Below are 25,651 nucleotides of genomic sequence, written 5' to 3'. Positions count from 1 at the left end.
TTTAAAAGCAGACCTAACAGACCCACTGTTGTTCTTTCTATCACACAAGGGTGTCCCCAAACCAAGACTGTAACAAATTTATTCTGCTTGCTCTCCTTTTAGGCAAACTCAGCCAGAACTCAGTTCTGTTTCCTACTTTTACAGAAGTAGAACTCCGTAACTACCCATGAGTTTCTGAAGAAATCAAAAAAGAAGAAAACACCCTTGGAGCATCTCTGTCCTTCTTCATTTAAACTGCTAACAAGAAGGAACATAGATTATTCAGGTGCCTATCAGTGTTCATAGTAGAAGTACTGCATGAGTCAGGACCCTTTCCATTAAAAGCCATAGAAACTCAACTCAAGCTTAAGGAAAAAAGAAATATATTGGTCCACGTAACAGGAATTGTCAGGTGTGCAGCTAGCTTTAGTCATGTTAATCCAGCTTCTCATATGATTCAGAATCTTGCTTCTGCCGTACTTCCTTTGTGCAGTGTGCTGGGAAACGTTGAACAACTGGTTCTCTAAAAGGGAAAGAAAAGCCCTGATTTTTAGCCAACTTTTGTCATATAAATACTCACACCACGATTGATTTCAAGTTAAAGTAACTGAACCCAGAGTTAGGAAGAGATACGCTTATTTGGCTCTTGAGAGCTAATGCAAGCTGGCTCCATCACACCACTGCATTTACATTGTTTTCTTTCTCCCGTGGGCCTTTCCCACACATTGGGAAAAATAATCTGGGCTTACATAATTGTTTTACCTAATTTAAATTCAGAAGAAAAACAGCTCTACACAGTTCCCAGGCTTTGTGCGTGTGTGATATGCCCACCCCTGGACCAAGCACTGTGCCTGAGGAAGAGATCACTTTGATGGATCAGTCATAGTGATTCCATCCTTAGAGGAGGAAGGAAGCTCCACCAGAATCACATGACCTGCCAACGGGCCACTAACTCAAAGGAAGTGACCAAGAACTAATAAAGAAGCAAGAGACATCCAGTGATTGAGCTTTCATGTCTTGGGGTTAAGTAGCCTCTGAAAGTCACATTCTAAACAAATAAAGCAACATTTTGAAATGGAATAGTGAGACTCCCAGGAAATGTTCTAAGAGTTTGAGAAGATTTAGGGACTAAAAGGAAAGGTGAGAGGATGATATCAGAGCTATATTGGTTCAATTATTCTTGGATTTCTGCTCCTATATGTGCCCACAATAGTAGTAACTAAAATTTTAATCACTCCTTATAGAGATAAAATGCTCTGTCATATTATCTCACTTCATCCTTGCTCAAGATAGCACAGCTAATCAATGGCAATGCTGGTATCTAAATCCTGGTTTCTAGTTCCTGTTTCTGGGTTCTTTCTAATGACTCATGCTGACTTATTGATTCCCTTTGATTAACTGTATGGATCTCCCATTGTTTATTATCTCTTTAACCCATTGGCATTTTCAGTCTGTGTACTTCCTAAAGTAAGACAATCTTTCAACTTCCTTAAAACTATAGTCTCCAAGTTTCTATTGTGGTAGCCCAAACAGAGTGAGTTCGTATACTTCCTAACCACAATTAAAAATATTTGTGGACATAATAGAGCCATGGGCCTGAGGAATAGTACATCATTGCTAATCTCACCAATAAATGCATTAGCAGCCATTTTTTTTCTTTAATTTTATTTTGAAATAATTTCAAATTTACAGGGGCAGTCAATAACTCCATTGTTTTGGACACTGAAATAGCCACCTTTGAATTTCTCTCACTACTTAACCGGGAGGCCAAGAATGGTATTATTTAATTGGCTTGTATGGTTGAGCCCAGTTACCAAGGTGAAAGCAGTTTGCTGCTATATAATGGGGGAAAGAGACTGTATCTGGTACCCAGGGGATTTTCTGGGGTGTTTTTTGCTCTTCTATGACCCAAAGTAAAACTTAATGGAAAATTATACTAATCAAAAAAGACTAAATCTCTGAGGATTCATAGATTTAGTAATGAAGGTTAGGGTTATCCCACCAGGCAAAGATTCCCAATCCACTGATGTCCTGACAAAGTTAAAAGGAAACAGGAAATAATTATTTGGAATGGAAAGTGTCAACATCAACTATAGTACCAAACCCAGATATAAAAGCAAGGACTGTAGCCGAATATATTTTTTCTTCTATGTTTATTATTTGTATACAAATATATATGTACATATTTACTATTTTCATTTTCTCCTTTCCTTCTCTTTTTTTCAGTTTTATTGATATATATTCACACACCATAGAAACCATCTAAAGTATACAATTGCTGGCTCACAGTATCATCATATAGTTGTGCATACAGCCCCATGATCAATTTTAGAATATTTTTATTACTCCAGAACGGAAATAAGAATAAAAAGTAAACCCAAATTCTCCCATACCCCTTATTCCCTCCTATTGTTGACCCATAGTATTAGTGTAGTAAATTTGTTATTGTTGATGAAAGAATATTAAAATATCACTGTTAGCTATAGTCCATAGTTTGCAATAGCTTTGTTTTTCATATGACCCACTGTATTTTTTTATATTTGTAGTAGTTCATGCAAGAACTTATTTACATACATGACTTTAAACCACTTTCAAAGTCACCTACAATACATCACTATTACTTATAATCCCAATAATGAGCTACCATCACCTCTATCCATTCCCACAAATTTAAGTTCAATCACATGAACAATTCTGTGCTTATTTGGTAATCATTCCCTCTTCTCTAGCTTCTATCTCTAGGTACCCTATATTCTACATTTTAGGACTCTGTGTTTACATGTTCTAGTTAGTTCATATTAGTGAAATCATAAAATATCCGTCCTTTTGGGTTTAGCTTATTTCACTCAGCATTATGTCCTCAAGGTTCATCCATGTTGTCACATCTTTCAGGACCTCATTCGTCCTTACTGCTGCATAATTTTCCATCGTATGTATATATCACATTTAGTTTATCCACTCATCTGTTGCGGGACTCTTGGATGGTTTTCATCTTTTGGCTGTTGTGAATAATGCCACTATGCACATCAGTGTGCAAATGTCTGTTCGTGTCCCTGCTCTCAGATCTTCTGGGCACACACCAAATAGCAGAATCTCAATATTTAGTTTTCTGAGTACCCACCAAACTCTCTTCTATAGTGGTTGTACTGTTTTACATTTCCACCAGCAATCAATAAGTGTTCCTATTTCTCTACATCTCTCCAACATTTGTAGTTACCTGTTTGTTTAATAGCAGCTATTCTTATAGGTATAAGATGATATCTCACTTTGGTTTTGATTTACATTTTCCTAATAACTAATGAAGATGAAAATCTTTTCATGTGCTCTTTAGCTACTTATTTTCTCTTTGGAAAAATATCTATTCATATCTTTTGCCCATTTTATAATTTGGTTGTTTGTCCTTTTATTGTTGAGTTGTAAGATTTCTTTATATATACTGGATATCAGATGCTTGTCAGATAAAAGATTACCATATATTCTCTCCCATTGTGTTGGCTGCCTCTTTACTTTTTGACAAAGTTCTTTGAAGCACAGAAGTGTTCAATCTTGAGGAGATTTTTCTTTTGTTGCTTATGCCTTGGCAATAAGGTCTAAGAAGTTACCTCCTATTTCTAGGTCTTGAAGATGTTTCTCAATATATTCTTTTGGAATTTTATAGTACTGGCTCTTATATTTATGTCTTTTCTCCACTTTGAGTTAATTTTGTATAAGGTGTGAGGTAGAGGTCCTCTTTCATTCCTTGGGTTATAATATCTAGTTCTCCCAGTCCCATTTATTGAAGAGACTATTCTGTCCCAGTTTAGTGGATTTGGGACCTTGTCAAAAATCAGTTGACCACATGTTTTAGTTTACTAGCTGCCAGAATACAATATACCAAAAATGGAATGGCTTTTCAGAAGAAGAATTTAATAAGTTGCAAGTTAACAGTTTTTAGGCCATGGAAATGTCCCAATTGAAACAAGTCTATAGAAATGTCCAATCTAAGGCAACCAGGGAAAGATACCTTGGTTCAAGGAGGCCGATGAAGGCTAGCTTTCTCTCCTTGCTTCCTCTTTCATGAAGCTCCCCGGGATGTATTTTCCTTCTTTGTCTCCAAAGGTCGCTGACTGGTGGACTCTCTGCTTCTCGTGGCTATGTCCTTCTTCTCTGCTCTCGCTGAATCTCTCTCATTTTCTAAAATGTTTCCTTTTATAGGATTCTAATAAACTAATCAAGACCCACCCGAATGGGTGGAGACACATCTTCACCTAATCCATCTTAACAACCACTCTTGATTGAGTCATGTCTCCAGAGAGATGATCTAATTGCAGTTTCAAATATACAGTACTGAATAGAAGAGATGGCTGCCTTTACAAAATGGGATTAGGATTAAAACACGGCTTTTCTAGGGTACATAAATCATTTCAAACCAGCACACCATAGATCTGAGGTTCTATTTCTGAACTCTCAATCTGATTCCATTGATCAGTATATCTATCTTTGTGCCTGTAAACATGCTATTTTGACCACTGTGGCTTTATAATAAGCTTAAAGTCAGGAAGTATAAGTCTTCCCACTTGTTCCTCATTTTTAGGATGCTTTTGGCTATTTGAGTTCCCTTTCCCTTCCAAATAAATTTAATAGCTAACTTTTCCAAGTCTACAAAATAGGTTGTTGGAATTTTTATCAGGATTGCATTGACTCTGTAGATCTATTTGGGTAGAATTGATATCTTAACAACATTTAGCCTTTCTAACCATGAACACGGAATGTCTTTCCACCTATTTAGATGCTTGATTTCTTTTATCAATGTTTTGTAGTTTTCTGTGTACATGTCCTTTACATCCTTCATTAAGTTTATTCCTAGTTACCTGATTTAACTTTTAGTTGCTATCGTGAATGGAATTATTTTCTTAATTGCCTTCTCAATTAGGTCATTACTAATGTATAGAAACACTATTGATTTTGTATGTTAGTCTTATATCCTGCTGAATTTATTAGCTCAAGTAACTTTGTCATATATTTCTGGAGATTTTCCAAATATAGGATCATGTCGCCTGCAAATAATAAGAGTTTTACTTCTTCCTTTCCTGTCTGATGCCTCTTATTTTCTTTTTCTTGCCTAATTGTTCTAGCTAGACCTTCTAGCACAATGTTGAATAACAGATGTGACAGTGGGCATCTTTGTCTTGTTCCTGATTTTATGGGTAAGGTTTTAAGTCTCTCATCATTCAATATGATACTGGCTGTGGGTTTTTCATATATGCCACTCATCATTTTGAGGAGATTTCCTTCGATTCCTATCTTTTCAAGTGTTTTTATCAAGAAAGGATGCTGAATTTTGTTGAACCCTTCTCTTCGTATACAGATTTTGTAGTAGGTAACTTTGCAACATAGTTTTTTGGTAATAGAATATTCAGATGGAACTGTGACTGAATTTGAAGAGAAAATAACACAGTCCAAAGAAGAATAGTGTGTGACTATCTCCCACAAAATGGACACAACTATTGGAATTTTGTCTCCTAATTTTAAGTAGAGCATAAGAATGTCTTCATTTGTATGATGTATAGTTGCATCATGTTTGGAGGAAACATAGATGTTTTGGTTATTGTATGGAAGATTGTGTATGGAAGCTGTAGCCAAAGGGGTGGACTATACCAGTTCTTAGGTGATTGTCTTTCAGCCATAAACCCCTCCTTCCGTGATGCTGAAGCTGGGACTCTGCAAACCACACTTCTGCTTTACCACATGGTTTCCTGTTAGGCTCTGTCAATACAAGGAGGGCTAGAGGAAGATTTCAAGGCTGAAGAAGAGCTTCATCCTTCCTATATGTTTCCTGGGGCTTTCCCGTCTGCTTCCTGTTCTTGGTTGTGTAACAAGTAATTCTTTCTCACTCTGGGAAAGCGGTTCCTTTCCATAGCAGCAGCTGAATTCAGTTTGCAGTTTTTCTAACCAGACTCAGAACAGAACCAGACTCATTTCACCAACTTCATGGGAATATTCTTTCAATCCCACAGACTCCAGCGGTCTCTGTTTCAATTTCATGGGGACCTTCCTCCAATTTTCTAAGTTTTAAAAATTCCAACTTCTTCCTTTTGTTTTTTTAAGTGTTTTGAGGTGTTAGATTGCTTTGCTTTCTCCTGAAGCCTTACTTAGTGGTCTCTCTTTGCCTTTTCATTACCTAGTTAATAAACTTTATACCTAGTTAACAATTCTTTGTGTTACGTTGTTTTCTTTCGAATAGCTGGCATGGTTCCTGTGTCCTGAGTGAACTCTGACTGACACATCTTCTGGCAAAAGAATTTTAAGTAAATGACTACTTCACTGAACTGAAATTTACCTTTCTATTGGAATTTTATCTATGAATGTCATGAAACTTTTTTATAAGTTGCATATAAAATAGGTGAAGTAAATAAATTTGAATAAAACTAAGTATACTTCTATGAAAACATTTCTGTATGGTTATGTGGTAGACTCTTTGCTATCCATGTGGGAAACCTGGGTTTGATTCCAAACCATGCACCTAAAAAAAAAAAAAGGCACATTTCTGTAATCGTTATTAGATTTGTATGTCTAGAAACACTGAGATAAGGGCCTATAAAGTTTTAGGTAGATTTCAAAACAAGAATGATGTACACAGCTTAAAAGATATTGATTTCAAATGTTTAAACCCCTTAAAACAATATAAAAGAAAGAAGGAAAAATAAAAAAGCATTTTCTGCTTAAACATACTAAGAGATTCAAGTGAAGTTGGTGGTAACTAACAATAAATGCCACAAGGAGCTAGTATTTGATTTTTTTCATCCTGAAGTTTTGCTTAGAACAGAAGTGCATAGTATGAGAAGGAGACCGAGGGCTTTGTTAAGGCTGAAAATGGATTTTTCAGTTGTGAAATGTGTAAGTTTCTTAGTGAGCCAAAATAGGCAAAAGAGAAAATTGTGTGTCACTCAAAAGAGTATCAAAATTTTGTTGTTACACAGAATGGTGTATTGAAAACAGCACAACTGCAGGGCATTTTGTAAAAGGTTTTATATGCAGTGGACCTGAGCAAGGGAAATTGTGACTATACTTTACAATGCATCTCTTGGCTGAAACAAATAAGATTTGATGATAGTCATACACAATTTGCAAAGCAATATACTTTTGAAATTCTAACCTTGAAAGTATGCATCCATAAAACTGAATATACTCCATTGTTAGGCTGTTAAATATTAGGAAAATCCTGGGAGAAGTAAAGGTGATAGAATTTGGGGCTAAGAAATAAGGAGATGGAAGAGAGATAAAATGTGCTGGATGATACCTTCCTAAAAAATACTGCAAAATAAGGACAAGGATTATTTAGGAGTGGTCTTTATCAATACTTTAATATGTTATGTTAGTGCCATCACCTGGAACCTATGCTTTAATCTTTGATTTAAAAAAATGGTATAAGATGGTCAACAATTCCCAAAGCTCTTCCATGGAACATTAGTACCTGTAGAGAAGATAATAGATATTCTTTCTCCACCCACCAGTCTTCCCGCAAAAAGTTTTTTGAGCAAAAGGCTTTTAAATGCATGCAGTGTAACCAACTGACTGGTTTGCCTGGCACAAAGAGGATTCTGGACGTAGGACTTTCAGTTTTAAAACTGGGACGGTCTCCAGCAGACAATTCCAGTTTGCTCAGGACAGAGAGGTTTTCCAGGATGTGGGACTTCCAGTGCTCAGACCAGGAAAGTCCTGCGCAAACCAGGATGAGCTGGTCACCCTAAATGTATCTGTTTCCTTCATTCCACGGTATAATTTATTTTAAATATCAACCTTCCTGAATTCTAGATGCATATTTACACTGATGCCCAAAGAAACATCCCAATTTTCAGAGAGAGGAATAGTCTGTGATATAGTTGTCTATAACTCTACATGCACAGAATTCAATTATGGGGAGAAGGTATCTGTTTCTCTCATTTTTACCTCCATTATTTGCACTGGCTGCTCCAAATGTAAGCAAATCCACTATTTAAAACAAAAAATAATTACAAGGCATTGTGGGTTTTATACTGTATGGAGAAGTAAAACTTATGACAACATTAGCACAGAGGATGGGAGGATGGAAATGGAAGTAAATGGCTGTAAGGTTTTGACATTGTATGTGAATTAGCATAATATTATTTTTAAACAACTTTATTGTGGGATAATTTATACACTATAAAATACACCAATTTTAAATGTACAGTTCAGCGATTTTTAGTAAAGTACTAAGTTGTGTACTCCCTACCACGAATCCATTTTAGAACAGTTCTATCACTCCAATACCACCTCTCATGCCCATTTATAATTACTTCCTATTACCACAATGAGCCCCAGGTAACCACTAATCTACTTTTCATCTTTACAGATTTACCTTTCCTGAATATTTCATATGAACGAAATCATACTCTTTGTGGTCTTTTGTGTCTAACTTCTCTAATTTAGTGTAATGTTTTTAGTGTATCAGCACTTCATTCTTTTTATTGCTGAACAACATTCCATTGTGTGGGTTTACTGCATTTTGTTCAACCATCCACCAGTTGATGGACATTTGAGTTGTTCTCAATTTTGGGCTCTTGTGAATTATGCTGCTATAGACATTTCCATGCAAGTCTTTGTGTGGGCACATGTTTTCAGTTCTCCTGTGTAGATATCAAGGCGTGGAATTGCTAGGTTGCATTTGCAAACTTTATTTTTGACTTTTTTAAAAAGCTGGTAAACTGTTAAGAATATTGAATCCTGCAATCCATGAACCTGAAAATCCCTCCATTTTTATCTTACAATGTTTTGTAGTTTTCAGTGTACAAATTCTTGCACTCCTTTTGTTAAAATTATTCCCAAGCATTTTGTTCTTTTGATGCTTTGTGGGTGCAATTGTTTTCTTAATTTCTTTTTTGATTGTTTATTTCTACATGTGGAAATGAAGTTGATTTTTGCATATTGATCTTATATTCTGAAACCATGTCCTGCAATTATGCTAAACTCATTAGTCTAATAACTTTTATGGATAGCTCAGGATTTTCTACATACTAGATCATGCCATCTGTTAATAAAGGCAGTTTTATTTCTTCCTTTCCAATCTAGATGACTTTTAATTCTTTCTTGCCATATTACCCTGATGAGAGCTTTAGTACAGGAGTGGTGAGGAGAGGGACATCCTTCTCTTGTTCCTGATCTTGAAGAAAAACATTCAGGCTTTCACCATTAAGTATGTTAGCATCAGGTTTTCCACAAATACCCTTTATCAGGTTGAGCATGTTTCTTTCTATTGCTAGTGTACTGTGAGTTTAAAATCATAAATGGGTATTGAATTTCGTCACATGTTTTTAGTGTCTATTGAAATGATTATGATTTTTTTTGTCCTTTAGATTATTGAGATGGTGTATAATATTACAAAAAAAGTTGAAATGTCTTATAGATGAGGCTTTCTCAAGTAGTCTCTGTAGCCCAATGCATTTTAGCAAAAAAAAAGAAAGAAAAAATGTTGTGCAACCCTTCTCCCTTCGCGGTCCATACGTCAAGGTCTCATGTGATAATGTGGGGTTGAGTGGAAGATTTAATATTTCATCAAAACAAACAACCTGTCAGGTTTTCAGCAAAAAATATCAGCTCAAAGTAGAACTAGACTCAACCTTAAACTGTCAGTAAGTGAAATTCATATTAAAACAAGATACCATCAATATTTTAAAGGTTAATATTCAGTATTAGCAAGAAAATGGCAAAAAAAAAAAAGTAGTAAAAATTTTCTGTAAGCACTTTGGGAATCAAGGGCTTTAAAACCAATCTGGATTCATCATAGTTATTCATTTCTAATCTAATTCTGTTATGGCTTCAGAACATAAACACTATGAGTTCTTTTGGGGCCGCTAGCTCATCTGATCTCCTGCTTTGTATCTAGCAATAAACTCTCTCTTTGAAACCCCGGTGCCTCAGGAATTGATCATTTGAGCCACTGGACAGAGAATACACTGCCTTTGGGAACAATTTGGCGACTCTACTGGGACCAAGTTCCTAAAAACCAAGGAGGCCATCTGCCCAAGGTTTGGGGGCCCCAGTAAAACAGAGAAGGGCAGTAACCACGCCTTTTGCAACCACTAGACGTTCTTTAGTCTAGAAGCTGGGCAACTGGGTTTTCCAGGGTTTTCTCTGTTCTGCTGGCACTCAAAGCCCTTTTGACACCTTAAGAAGTTTCGAAGAGAGAAACCGTTTCCAGTTCCAAGTCCAGACATCAGACTGGGTGAGTGGGTCATCAAGGTAAAAGTGGACCAGGAATTCAGTTCCGGGGTTCGAGTCCTATAGACCAACAGGCCGGAAGGCCTGGGACTCGCTTCCAGAAAGACCCCAATGGCTCTGACCCCTACACCTTCTGCTTTCTGGGCTCCATGCTGGACGGGATTTGAGGCCCTGACCTGTATTTTCTGTACAGATTTAAAACCCTGGCCTGAGGTTGTTTGTTGATTAGACTTCTGGAAAATAAATAATCCAACGACTTAATTGGTGTTCAATGAAATAAAGTAGGCCTGTTTAACTGCTAGCTGGTGTGTTGACCTAGGTATAGTAAATGTTTAATGCTTGTTTAATTATTAATCGGTGTGTTAAGCATTTAATGCCTATTTAATTGTCAGTTGGTATGTTTGGTCTAGTTATATTGGTGTGTTATTTAAATATATTAAGTGTTAAGTCTATTTAAATTTGTAAGTTGGTGTCTTACTGCATTTATATTGGTCAGGTGGTCCTAATTGGTTACTGATTATGGGAATTATTAAAATGAGAATCTTTGGGCTGTACTGAAAAACTGAAAAGATTTTAGTTATTAGCTATGAGAAAAAAAGTTTATTTCTGTCACACACTCTGGCCTCAATATAATGTAAAATCAGGGGAGAAATGGCATGAGAATAGCTCTAAAATTGTTCCGCAAAAGGGCAGAAATGGGATAAGATAATGTATATTCAGTTCTTTATTTGCCCCTCTCAAAAGTATTTCTGTATTTCTGTTTCTTGTGTCTGTCTTCTCGTTCAATGTATATGTATATTCTCATACATCTGGATATCAATAGTAAATTAACAAGAAATTATTAAAGAACCCTATTCAAATTGCTGAAAAATGAATAAATATATATAAAAATTATATTTATATATAATTTTATATATATAAATTAGTAGTCCTAAAGTTCCAGAAAAGAAAACCATCTGGGCAGCAAAGTTTAAAAGCTTTAGTTTTGTAAGTACTGTAAACAAACCTGAACATTAGAAAAAAAAAACGTTGGAATTTCCCTAAGATAGCAGAAGGCAAAGACCTTTTCCATTGTCCCTTCACAGCTTAATTGAAATAGATTTGATCATTGGAATAGTTAAAAGAGGAGTACTGTAGGAACTCTGAAATTCTGTGGCCATCACTTAAACCTTTTAAGTCCACGTTTCACAAGCTGGGCTTCGATCTCCTGTCCTAGGGCCTCAGCGCCTAACGCGGTCATGACGAAGGGCTGGGTCAACCGGGAAGGTGTGTTTTAGGATCGTTCTAAACTGGGCCTGGAGATTAAAAATGGTAAGCACAGAAAATGCTGCAGAAATAGCCATGTTCATTAAAATAATTTTTTTTTCAGTAAAAGTATAAAAGTATTCTTTTGCAATGGTAACCACTGTAACCAAATCATTATCAAAATATTAATAGCTTTGGTATAAGAGTAACTGAATAAAGTCTAACTTCCAAATTTCAGTAAGTAAAATGAAAGTTCCTTGAGAGCTATAAAAGAGCTTTCCTGGATGTAGACTTGGGACAAATGAAACAGTTGCTGTATATTTTCCAGAACTCAATAGTCGATGTATTAGTTAGGGTTCGCCAGAGAAACAGAATCAACAGGAAACACTTGCAAATATGAAATTTATAAAAGTGTCTCACGTAACCATGGGAATGCGGAGTCCAAAATCCACAGGGCAGGCTGTGAAGCCAACGATTCGATGTAGGGTCTGGATGAACTCAACAGGAGAGGCTCGCCAGCCAAAGCAGGAAGAGCCTGTCTCTTCTGAATCCTCCTTAAAAGGCTTGCCCTGATTAGATTGAGCATCACTCATTGCAGAAGATACTCCCCTTGGCTGATTACAAATGGAATCAGCTGTGGATGCAGCTGACGTGATCATGATCTAATTCTATGAAATGTCCTCATTGCAACAGAGAGGCCAGCACTTGCCCAACCAGCAAACTGGTACCACCACTTGGCCAAGTTGGTGCATGAACCTGACCATGACAGTCAATATATGCTAAAGGTTGTTTGTAATTTTAGGGCATTATAAAACAAACAGATTTTTTTAAACTTCCAATAAAAGGAATTTTATGATAAATTTTGAATTGAACAAATGTGATTTTATTCTACTTAGTTATATCCTCCCTAAATTTATACATGCTTACTGAAAAAAGAAACTAGTATTGTAAGTACATTCTCAAAATTCCTCTTAAATATAACCTAACTAGATAAGGTTAGGTTACATAAACTGAGCAATGCACCTGGTGGTTATGACACATATCAAATATGATAAAAATAAAGATATGCAGATGCTTCAAATATGTCCCATTCAGGAAGTCAGTTAAGCTTAGTAAGAAATATTTTTACTCATTCATTACCTGGATTTCAAAGAATCTGGCTTTTTAGTTTGCCATTTCTATGTGCATTCCCTGTAACACAGGAGTCCAGGGACAAGAGCGCCCAGAAAGGGAGAAAGCAATACCTTGATGGCACCTTGATTCAGATTTCTCCCAGCCTTAAAATTATGAGTCAATGAATTCCCATTGTTTAAGCCAGCCCAGTGCATGGTATTTGTTTTAGCTTTAGCAATGAAGAAACTAAAACCAAAAGGAACTCAGTCGGTCATGACTAGAGACAAGACTTCACAATTTATATTTGAATATTGACCTTGTAGTCATTTTTGCTAAATTATAATAGTTCATCTGTAGATTTTTGGAATTTTTATATGCAAATCAACCCTTGTATGAATTTTACTTCTTCTTTTCCAATCCTTAACTATTTTATTTTTAGCTTTATCTTACTGTCTAAGACTTCCAGTAAAAGACTGAGGATAAGTGGTAATAGTAAGCATCCTTTTTTGTTCTTGATCTCAGGGTAAAGGCTTTTACTATTTTATCATTAAAAATATTGTTTGCTCTAGTTGTTCTCTAAATTGTATTTATCAAATTAAGTGTGTTTTCTTCTGTTTTTCACTTGATGAGAATTTTTATCATGAATGGGTATTGAATTCCATTTTTGGTATCTTTTAAGATGATTAAGTTTTATTTCCTAACTCTATTATTGTTGTGAAATATAGTGACTAACTTCCTAATGTTAACTCTGCATTCTTGGTATAAATTCCACTTGGTTACAATGCATTATTCTTTTTCAAAAATTGATACATTTGTTTGGCTAATTATTTAAAGGATTTTTGCATCTATGTTTATATGAGAGAGTGGCCTGTAATCTCTTTTTTTTTTTTTAGCATGAGCAGGCACCCGGAATCGAACCTGGGTCTCCGGCATAGCAGGCAGGAACTCTGCTACTGAGCCACTGTGGCCTACCCAGGCCTATAATTTTCACTTCTGGGAATGTTCTTGAAAGGATTTGGGTAAAGGCTATGCTGGTTTCAAAAAAGAATTGGTAACCAATCAAGTCAGGGGTAAAGTAATTCAGAAGACATGGGTAAAGAAGACATTATCTATATTTTATACTTTATACTATATTTTATATTTTATACCCTTTAAGGCCAAAGGAAGAAAGATTTATTTTTTTTGGGAACCAAAATTTTCTGTAGCACATAATCTAACTCAACCTGCCTGGATAGCTCATTTGAACAATTGAGACACAGGGAGCCCAGAATAAAAAAAGGGTCCTTTATTCCTATATAGCTTAATGTAATGCCTGGATATATCCTAGAGTATCTTAAGCAGATCATCAAAAAGTATTGGTAAAGTCCCTTGAGGGATGGGAGAAAGACGATGGAACTATTAAACCTTACCATCAGGACCCCTGAGACTGTGCAAACTTTAGGGCCACTCAAATCAATAAGCCAAGCCCTTGATCTTGAGGCTTACTCTTGTGAAGCTTATGTAGGCAGCACAGAAGCTTAGGCTACCTATAGGCATGCGTAACAGTTACTTCTGGAGGACCTCTGTGGTTGCTCAGATGTGGCCTCAGTCTCTCTAAGCCCAGTTCTGTAAGTGAAATCATTGCCCTCCCCACTACATGGGACATGATATCCAGGGTTGAAAATTTCCCTAGTGATGTGGGAGATGACTCCCAGATATAAGTCTGGCCCTGGCACTGTGGGATCAACAATTCCATCCTTACCACAAGGGGGAAAAGAAGTGTAACTAATAAAGTATCAGTGGCGGAGAGAGTTCAAATGGAGTCGAGAGGCATTTATGCAAGCTTCAGTTAGACCTTGCTACCTATCATAACTTGCCAAACTCCAACCAAAACCATTCCAGCCAATCCTAAAGAACACCTAGGGCAATATATGATTCTACAAAGATTCCATGCACTAGAGTAACTCCAGAAACCTACAATCTCCAGATGGGTTCCTGGACCAGGTAAGTTTTGAAACCTAGAAGGGCCAGCCTCTCCAGAACATCAGATAATTCCATCTCCCTACCCCATATTATTGACATCCCCTTCCAACCTGAAGAAGCTAGAATGGCCATAGTCCAAAATACTCCTAAAGAGAGGGACAGAAAGACCAAAGGTGATGGTGGAGTTATACAAAGAAGATAGGATTTAACAAATGAATATGATAGCTGAATCATTAAATTGATATCTCTTTTAGTCTCCAGTATCTTAAAACAGCTAGAAGTAAAAACCTAAAATTGTGGAATTGTAACTCATGCCAAACTCTGAAATATGTTCTACAACTGATTGTGGTGCTGTGCTTTGGAATTTATTGCTTTTTTGTATTTGTGCTATTTTTCACAAAAAAAGAGAAAAAAGGTTGATTGTGATAATAAAAAAATATTTATTCCATTTAGCCTCCTATATTCTGGAGCAGCTAGAAGGAAAAAGACAAGCTCTAGGATCTATCCTGTAACTACTTGTTGAAGAGTGCTTTGAAAACGATTGCTTTTTTCTTTCTTTGCTTTGTATATATGTTATATTATACAATAAAAAAGTTTAAAAAAATATATGCAGATATACCATGGCACATCCTTCTAAAATGTAAATTTTAAACTCTTCTAAGATCATCCTGTGGTGGGAAGCAAGTGATATATATATATATAATTGAGGTTAAATTTTAATGGGCTGAGCATTTAACACATACAATTTTACTGGAGGCAGGGGTGGGGCTGAATAAACATTCAAATTCTTAGAAAAAACAAGTTACAAATTAATTTCATCAGGTAGTCAAAGCAGCAATCTATGAGAAGATAGAGTTCTTGTATATCTGGAAAATGTTTTTATTTTTTTATTGTTTTTGTCCTCAAAATGTAATATTATTTTGGTGGTTTTTGAATTATAGTTATAAAAGTAATTTCTTTCAAAAGTTAAAAGAAAAATATATCTTTGTCCAAACAAATTGTTTAAGCCAAAATCTTATGGTAAACAAAATAAATCAATGAATAAATGTATTAATGAATGAATGAATAAATAAATAAATAAATAAATATGAATTGGTACATTTTCCCTTTTTCTTTCTCTCCCCACAAGTACATATAAGATTGATGTGATTTCTTACATTTTTGGAAAAATTTGCTAGAGAAGCCATATTGGATTTTGGATTTTGTATGTGGAGTGTGAGAAAGTTTTTAATTATGGATTTCAATTTTTTTAATACTATTCAGATTTGCTGTATCTTCTTGTCACAGCTTTGGTAAGTTTAGGTAAATTATGTTTTTTGTCCATTTCAACTAAGTTGCCAAATGCTCTTGCTTAAAATTTTTCAGAATATCCTTTTATTATTATTGTATCTATAGGAGCTGTAGGGCTGTTTCGGTTTTCATTTATGTTATTGGTAATTTTGTTTCCTTTTTTCTTCTTGTAAAATTAGTCTTGCCCAGGGTTTATTTGTTCTATAAATCTTTTAAAAAAACTAAGTTTTGACTTGAATTCGTTGAGTCTCCTTATTTTTTCCCATTTCATTGACTTCTACTCTTATTTTTACTTATTCCCCTAATTTCTTTGCTTAATTTGCTGTTTTTTCTAACTTCTTGAGATGGATGTTTAGTTTTTAGCCTTTCTTCTTCTTTAAAGCATGCATTTAATTCTATGTATTTTTCTGTAAATGCAGCTTTATTTATATCTCACAGTTCTGAATGTACATCTCACAGTTTTGAAATGCCATGTTTCTATTTTTGTTTAGTTCAAAATATTTATAATTTCTAATATAATTGCTTTTTAAAGTCATGGGTTATTTAGAAAACTATTGCTTAATTTGAAAATATTTGGGGATTATCTAGGTCACTTTTTGTTTTGATTTCATATAAACTGTGTATTCTCAATGGGGGATGATGTGGTCCACAAAGGAATGAAAATTGGTTCTCGGCGGGGCTATGTCTTAGATATTACAGCATCTCATGACCCTTCAACGTTCAACCCGACCCCCAAAATATTGTTCATTAGTACTTAATTTCTATTGTTAGTGAGAAATTTAGTCTAAGTTAATTAAATTAAATTAAACTCATTTTCCCTAAGGAGAATGATAACAAAATGAAGTTGAGGGTAAGGCTTAAATATACCAAAATCAGAGATAGTATACTCTGTATCATTCTAAAACCTTGAAATATGTCAAACCTTGCTTTATTGCTCAGCCTTTGGTGAATTTAGCTAAATGTTTAATGGGTATTTAAAAGAAAGTGTATTTTGCAGTTACTGGACACAGTGTTCTATATTTACCTATTAGTCAAGTTGTTCAAATTTTCCCTATACTTACTAATTTTGGTGGAGGAGCAGGTGGATGAGGCAGTCAGCTTGTTGTATCAGGTACTGAGAGAAGTGTGTTAAAATTCTTCATTATAGGGTGGGCATCAGTGGCTCAGTGGCAGAGTTCTCGCCTACGATGCTGGAGCCTGCCCATGCAAAAAAAAAAAAATTCCTCATTACGATTGAGATTTGTCTAATTCTCCATTTATTTCTTTAAGATTTACTTTATAACTATTAAGTTGTTCTTATTATTGTCATGAACATTTAGAGTTACTATATTGTCCTCGTAAACCGACATGTTCATCATTTGCTCCACAGTATTTTTAGCAAAGCTTGCTTTTATATCTACTTGTCCGATATTTGAAATTCATCTTTTATCGTTAATGCTTACCTAAGATATATTTTATTATCCTTTTACTTTCAGTCTTTTTGAACCTTTATTTTCATGGTTTATTTATTCTACACAGCATAAATTGTTAAGTTTGGGACAGCTCTTTTCTGTCTATTTTTAAATTGCTATGGTTAGCTATTTTGCATTCGGTGTAATTATAGATGTTGAATTTAAATCCTTAATTTTACTCTTTGGTTTCTATTTCTGGTATCTTTTCTATGATTTTTTTCTCTTTTATTTACTTCTTTTGGTTTAAGAATGTTTTATTACACAGTTTTTCCCTATTAACTTGCTAGTTATGCATACTTTTCCCCTTATTTTAGTGGCCATTTAATGGTTTACAACATTCATCCTGGACTTATTAAAATCTGATTTTTTTACTTTTAATCCATCCTGGAAAACACGAAGATCTTAGAAAACTCTTCTCCATGTATTGCCTAACCCTGACATATCTGCTATTATTTAAAATTTTCTCTATGTTTTAAATTCCACAATGTATTATTACTGTTTGTGCTGGTTTGAAGGGAAGTATGCCCCCTAGAAAAACCATGTTTTAACCAAAACTCTATTTCATACGGTGGAGTGGTCCCTGTTCAATACTGTATATTTGAAACTGTAATCAGATCATCTCCCTGGATGATGTGATTTAGTCAAGAGTGGATAAACTGGATTAGGTGATGACATGTCTCCACCCATTTTGTGGATCTTGATTGGTTTATTGGAGTCCTATAAAAGAGGAAATATTTTGGAGAATGAGAGACTCAGAGAAAGCAGAGAATGCTGCAGCACCACGAAGCAGAGAGTCCACGAGCAGTGACCCTTGGAGATAAAGAAAGAAAACGCCTCCCAGGGAGCTTCATGAAACAGGAAGCCAGGAGAAGAAGCTAGCAGATGATGCTGTGTTCGCCATGTACCCTTCCAGATGAAAGAGAAACCCTGAACTTCATTGGCCTTCTTGAACCAAGGTATCTTTCCCTGGATGCCTTTGACTGGACATTTCTATAGACTTGTTTTAATTGGGACATTTTCTTGGCCTTAGAACTGCAAACTAGCAACTCATTAAATTCCCCTTGTTAAAAGCCATTCCATTTCGGGTATATTGCATTCCAGCAGCTAGCAAACTGGAACACTGTTCTTGCTGCTGTTGTTTTTTATACCATTATTTAAATTTAGATTTATCTCTCTCTGTAGTTATTGATTTCTTTCAAAGCTGTGCTTCTATTTGAGATTCTTTTCCTTCCCATTAGTGTTTTTTTACTGTGGGTCTGATAGCCACCTATTCTCTCTGTTTTTGTTTAACTGAAAATGGCCAGCTACTCTTGAGCAATACAGCATTTGGTCTTAACCGTTCATTCATTGTTGCCTTGCTCTGAGACAGTGCTGTGCGTGTCATCACGCCTGTGAATTAGGCATTCATTCTGTAAGCCTTCTGATGGTGTTGTTGGAAGAAGCACTTGAGACAGAAAAGGCCAACTCCAATCTAGGAGTCAATCCTACTAAAGATAGATTGCTGCTACCTTTCAGGGTGGTCAAGATGTGTAACCAACATGTTAACAGACTTCTGGCTGGTCTACTCAAGGCATAGTGCCATGTCCAGAACCAGTGTTGGCCTCTGCTGCTGGAAGCCTGGGTCTTCATCAGGGATGGAATCTAGAGCCGTCTCTGTGAGAGGGAAGGACCCAGGCTTTGCTTTCTTCCTTGCTACATGGTCATGCTATTCATGGATCCATTGTCCATGAATAGCTGAGAGAAAGCTTGACAGACATGCACAGGGGTCTGCTTTCCCGCCTAAGTACCTCCCTGGAATGCTCTCTGGAGTACATGAGTATGAGACATAAAGTCTTGCATGTTCTGGATCCACTCTCTCAGTCCAATTTTATGTCTCTAGCAAGGCAGAGGGAGATTCTTTGCTCAATCTGGAAGGTTCGGGGCAATTGGGAATTTAAGAGACTCTGATCTTAAATACTCAGGTGTCCCAGCCTAAGGTCATAGGGGTCTACTCTTTTCTTAACAGGGCCCTCACTTTGGCATGAGAGACCCATCACGGCTGTAAATTCTGTTTCCTTTGTAGCTTTCCTACTCTGCAAAGAATCCGTGAGCCTGATTTTCTGAAGTCTGCCCTGCAGCTCCAAGAAGGAAGGATCTCTTTAAACAGTGCCAAGGGGAACTTCTGACTTTCACAGTCAGTCTTGAGCTGATGGTTGGCTGACCTCAGTCTATTGTTTTCTTTTTTTTAAAGGCATTTAAGAGTCAGCCAATTCTACAGTCTTTATAATGGTTATTTCCTCCATTCTGTTCAAGTGCCAGTTACCATAGTAGCTAATGTATAACCTTCACCTGCACCTCACCCCAATCTACCTCTGTAAGAGCCACAATGTGCCATAATTATATACCACTGGCTATCACCACCCCACTCACCACGGGTAAATGTACTTGAATCCCAGCTTTAGGATGCACTTTCTGAGGACCCCTCTGGTACCCACTGTCTTAGCCTGGGTTCCCCCAGGCAGCAGAGCCTGAGCTAAGGATTTATATGAATGTAGGTTATATAGAGAAGGGAAACCAGGGGGCAGGAGTGGGAAACACGAGAGATTGAATCAGGACAGTAGGAAAAGCTAGTAGATGTGATTTATCAGATTGGTCACCACTGTCAGCAGATGGTGCAGAATCCATGTAGAATGCACCTCAGAATTGTACACCTGAGGGGCAGAAGTGGGGAGCATTCATCCTCTGACCCTCACCTTCCATTGTCCATTCCTCAAGGAGTGTTAATGGCCTCACACATCCAGGTTGGACATTCTGCATTAGAAAGGTCCAGAAAAAAAGTGGGGGGCATGCAATGCAGCAGGAGGTACACACATAACACACAACACTGTGTTGCACTGAGTGCCATGCCAATAACCAGAATATAAGGTTGAATGAGAGAATGTGAGGTAGGGTATGAGAGGTGAACAATATATCTGGAATGTTCTTTTTTTTGCTTGGGCAGGCACCAGGAATCGAACCCAGGTTTCTGGCATGGCGGGTGAGAATTCTGCCTGCTAAGCCACCATGGCCTGCCCTGGAATGTTCTTTTTTTAATGCTCAATGTCATGGTCAGGTTCACGTGTCAACTTGGTCAGGTGGCAGTGCCCGTTTGTAAACTTGGTTGGGAAAGTGCTGGCCTGTCTGTTGCTATGAGGACATTTCATAGAATTAAATCATGATCACATCGGCTGCATCACAGCTGATTGCATTTGTAATCAGCCAAGGGGAGTGTCTTCTGCAATGAGTGATGTTTAATCTAATCACTGGATGGCTTTTAAGGAGGATTCAGAAGAGACAGTCCCTCTTTCCTGCTTCAGCCAGTGAGCCTCTCCTGTGGAGTTTATCCAGACCCTTCAACAGAGTTGTCAGCTTCACAGTCTGCCCTACAGATTTTGGACTCTACGCTCCCACAGTTACGTGAGACACTTTTATAAAGTTTTTTTCTATGGATACTTCCTGCTGATTCTGTTTCTCTGGAGAACCCTAGCTAATACACTCAAAGTGGCTGATTTCTATTTCTCCTTCAGGTCTCAGATTATAGTAACTCCTCAAAGAGTTGAACACCAGCCCAACGTGGGCACCCATTATTCTCCTTTATGGCTCTCCCTTTATAGCATTTTTCACAACTTGTAATTACAAATTTGCTTTTGCTTACTTTTTCACTATTTATTTGAACTACAATTTAATTAGCCAGAGACTGTGTATCTATTGTTCATCATTAATTAAAGCATCTAGCATAGTGCCTGACACATTATAGGGGGACAATAAGTTAGATGAAGAAGAAAACCCTGCATCTCCTTGTTCCCCAAGGCTACCTATGATCACAGTATTTTCCTCTTTCAGTGTCTCCTTTCCTTCCTCTAACCCTACTGAAATAATACTGAAAACCTTACCTCCTCTATGAAATTTCTCTGGTCTCTAAAGTTCGTGGTTTTCTTCCCTCTTCTTAATGACTACAACAATTATTGCATATTTCCCTTATGTGGCATGATATCTATTCAAGTACCTAACTTAAGGGTATATTCCTTTTATTCCAAACACATAGCACAGTACTGGGCACGTGGTAGGCATTCCATCTTTTTTAGCTCAATACTTTTAGATGCCACTAGCCTGTAGCTTTATGTGGAATCATATTAGTAGCAAGGACTCAGATCTGCTCACTTAACAGTTTCAATAACTGTTGTCCCTCCACATAACTATAAGACTCCTGGAAGCTCCCCAGATTCCATGTAAATGGTAGGTACAAATAGGCACCAAGTAGGAAATTGGGAGAAAGAAAAGTATCACCAGCTTCATCCACTGGGCATAGCTCTCTAAGGTACAAATTTAGGTACACTGTTACCCAAGATGATGCTTTTGATATTTCTAACTAGTTGACAATGAATAGAGAACTGCTGGTGGTTTTGCCAGTCACCTCACAATAGCAGTCAATCAAAGAGCTGATCCCGTGTTCCTGTTTTGAACACTGAGGAGCAGTTTCCACTCATTCTAGAAACAGGTGCCATTTCGTGTAGTATTATCACACTTCCTGGAAGCTCTTCCACTCAGACCAATAGTGCTTTCCAAAGCTGCTTAGGTGAATATGTCTTCCCCCCACCCCCATATGCTGTGATGTCATTTTATACAATCGGATTCATTTATTACAGTCTGTATTCCATCCTGGGACCCACAGGCATCCTGTTTATTTTATTTTCATTTTGCTGATATTAATATTTATGATATACAGTACTATGGGTTCTGCTTACATTTTATACTGTTTTCATAGTACAAAAAAACTACTTTCACAGTCATCATTTCATTTGGTCTTCACTGCAAATCTCAAAGGTAGGCAAGATAAAATATTAATGTTTTATTTTATTAGTATTTTCATTTTACACATAATATTTAGAAAAATAAAATATAATCAATATCACAGAGGAATAAAATGGTATAGCAACAGTTTGAGCACAGTTATCTTGCTCTTCCTGAAAGCTATTCTACTATTCAGTGTAGTCTTTCATGTTTTTGATGGTCTATCACAAAATGACAAAGATACAGAGTAAATGAGATGTACTCTAGATAGGTGCTGTGGTAGTTAATTCAGTTGTCAACTTGGCCAGGTGAAGGCACCTAGTTCTGTTGCTGCGGACATGAGCCAATGGTACATGAACCTCATCTGTTGCTGATTACATCTGCAGTCAGCTAGGAGGCGGGCCTGCTGCAATGAATGATGTTTGACTTAATTGGCTGGTGCTTAAATGAGAGAGCGCAATATAGCCCAGCCTAAGCAGCTCAGCATTCCTCATCTTGGCACTCGCAGCTCAGCCCAGGCCTTTGGAGATGCAGAAAGAAGTCACCCCGGGGAAAGTTGTTGGAACCCAGGGGCCTGGAGAGAAGGCCAGTAGAGACCATCCTGTGCCTTCCCACGTAAGAAGGAACCTCAGTGGAAAGTTAGCTGCCTTTCCTCTGAAGAACTAACAAAATAAATCCCCTTTTATTAAAAGCCAATCCATCTCTGGTGTGTTGCATTCCGGCAGCTAGCAAACTAGAACAGGTGCCAACTGTTCTGCACTGTCCTTTTTCCAATACCTTTCCTAATGTCTTTGCTGTTAAAAATGACCTTTCTGAGATGTACTATTCACTGTCAGCAGGGAAACTGAGAGGTGCAGCCCCTAGGAGGGCATGCGGTGGCTCCACAGGAGGCTAGGGGTAGCGATCCATAAGATCCTGCAACCCCATTGCTCAGTCTATACCTGGGGGAACTGAGTGTGGGGACACGAATGGACACTTGCACACTGGTGTCAATGACGGCAGTGTTCACAACCCATAATGGATGGAGGTGACCTTGGAGTACAACAACTGAGAAATGGAAGGGAGAGCCATGGTGTAAATATACAATAGACTACTAAGTGGCCGCAAGAAGGAATGAGGTTGTGAGGCACGACTGAACCTTAAGGACTGTATGTTTAATGAAATGTCAGAAACAAAGAGACAAATGTTATCATGCCTCCCTCATATGGACTAACCATAATATAAAAACTTGGTGAACTGAAGCTGAGAGCATGGGTAACAGGTTGGGGCCTACTGCAAAGGGTCACATATATTCACAAATTGTAAATGTTATTTCTAAATTGTGAGGTACTGAGCTGTTTGCCTAGAACCTGGTGTTTCCCAGAAACTTCAGCTATTTATGTGACACGTGAGACTCAGAGTTAGAGCTCTGAAGCAATGAAAGTCAGCACCACCCCATACAGGAACTGTTTAAAAGTTGAAAAAGGGATCTGACTTCAGAGTAGAGATATGAATGAAGCTGATCTGGATAGGGCTAAGGTAAATCAGAATACAGGGTAAAGGATGACATTGTCCATATTTTAAAACTTCAACTTCTGTCTGAGACCAAAGGGAGAGATGTTTATTTGGTGCAAAATTTACATTTTGGGTAGTGCATTTCCTAATTTAACTTGTATGGTCAGTTTAGTCGAACACCATAAGTGCATGGAATCTTGAATAGGGCGTGAGACTTTGTTGGTTTGAGACCTTGTTGATTTGTTATATGCCTGATATAACCCAGAGTAATTTGGGCAGTGAATAAAGAAGTATTTGCAAGGTCCCCTTGGGGCACTGGGGAGAAAGGAGGAAATATTCAACTTCCCATTGGAGAATTTTTGATATTCTCGCAAGCAGTGGATACAAACAAATCAATCGGTTGAGCCCTCAATCTTGGGGTTCATCCCTAGGAATAGGCTAAGCCTACTTAAAATTAGCCTAAGAGTCACTTCCAGAGAGCCTCTTTTGTTGCTCTGATGTGGCCTCTCTCTCTAAGCCAACTCTGTAGGTGAACTCACCGTCCTCCCCCATGACATGGGACATGACCCCCAGGAGTGTAAATCTCCCTGGCAATGTGGGACAGAAATCCCAGGATGAGCTGGGCCCTGGCATGAAGGGATTGAGAAAGGCTTCTTGACCAAAAGAGGGAAGAGAGAAATGAGACAAAATAAAGTTTCAGTGGCTGAAAGATTTCAGAGTTGAGAGGTTATCCTGGAGGTTATTCTTACACATTATATAGATATCCCTTTTTAGTTAATGGTATCTTTGAGTGGCTAGAGGGAAATACCTGAAACTGTAGAGCCGTGTTCCAGTAGCCTTGATTCTTGAAGACGATTGTGTAATGATACAGCTTTTACAATGTGCTGTGGGATTGTGAAAACCTTGTGTCTGATGCTCCTTTTACCTAGGGTATGGACAGATGGGTAAAAAACACGGATATAAAATAAATAATAGGAGGGACAAAAGTTAAAATAAATTGGGTAGATGGAACTACTAGTGGTCAATGAGAGGGAGAGGTAAGGGATATGGGATGTATGAGGTTTTTTTTTTTCTTTTTATTTCTTTTTCTGGAGTGATCGAAAAATGGTCTAAAAAATGATCATGGTGATGAATACACAACTACGTGATGTCATTGTGAGCCCCTGATTGTAACCATGTCAAGAATGTTTGTTGCTTACAATAAAAGTATATTTTAAAAAAGGTTCATACCCACAATTCGGTGCGCCATACCCCTGTAGAGATAATCTAATCGAGCCTCCAACCTACAGTGCTGAACGGGGATTAAAAGAAAAGCATCTACAAGATGGATCAGGATTAAAACACGGTTTTTCCAGGGCAGATAATCCTTTCAAACGGGCACACCCATGCATATGTCAAATCAATGTAAAGAAAGAATAGATGATCATTCCTCTCTTTTTTTACTACCTTTACATTTTTCTAGTTTTTGAGAAGGCCCCTTTAGCCACATAAAAGATGACACATAAATCAAAAATAAATTACGTTTCATGCTGTGTTGAAAGATTCTGAAACTAGATTATTATCTGTGTAGCTTATTGTAAAAGTAAGTTCTCTCTTCCTCTCTCTGTCTTCTCTCCTCCGTTATTGTAGTTCATAATCTTAATGTTCAAGAAACTCATGAAATATTTTTCTAAATAAAAGGAGTTCTTTCTCTAGTCATCTATCCATCCATCCATCCATCAAATATTTATTAAGTGTCTATCTCATTGGAAGCACTGTCCTAGGCACAGAGCTATCCCTCATGGTATAAAGGATGAAGAGATATTGAGACATGAAAACATCTGTGTTCAAATAACCAGGGAAGTGGTTGGGAATCTACCATGAAGTGGATGCTATTGACCATTTGGGGTAATGGGAAAACTGAAACAAAGGTATGGTTTTTCTGTCTTTTAGGGAAGAGACACAATTTAGACCTGGACCAAATTATTTTAATTCTCCATTAGCCACTCTACTCTCTTCTTTCAGTCTATGAATTTTTAGTCATATTTCACATGCATCATGTAAAAATGATTTGGGTATAAATAGGGCAGCTTTTGGTGGACTCACTCAGT

General features: G+C 37.2%; 1 long non-coding RNA gene across 1 annotated transcript; it reads right to left on the bottom strand.

The window, feature by feature from the left end:
* Positions 1-355: 355 nt before the first annotated feature.
* On the bottom strand, positions 356-25,650 carry LOC143681578 (uncharacterized). Its single transcript, XR_013174743.1, has 3 exons — positions 24,370-25,650; positions 16,869-17,004; positions 356-502 (listed from the first exon to the last, which is right to left on the bottom strand). It is a non-coding gene; the product is annotated as an uncharacterized LOC143681578 (long non-coding RNA).
* Position 25,651: the final 1 nt, after the last annotated feature.

The sequence above is a fragment of the Tamandua tetradactyla genome, chromosome 4, assembly GCF_023851605.1.
Source record: "Tamandua tetradactyla isolate mTamTet1 chromosome 4, mTamTet1.pri, whole genome shotgun sequence".
Lineage (NCBI taxonomy): Eukaryota > Metazoa > Chordata > Mammalia > Pilosa > Myrmecophagidae > Tamandua > Tamandua tetradactyla.
This window is presented reverse-complemented; position numbering and strand designations above follow the sequence as displayed.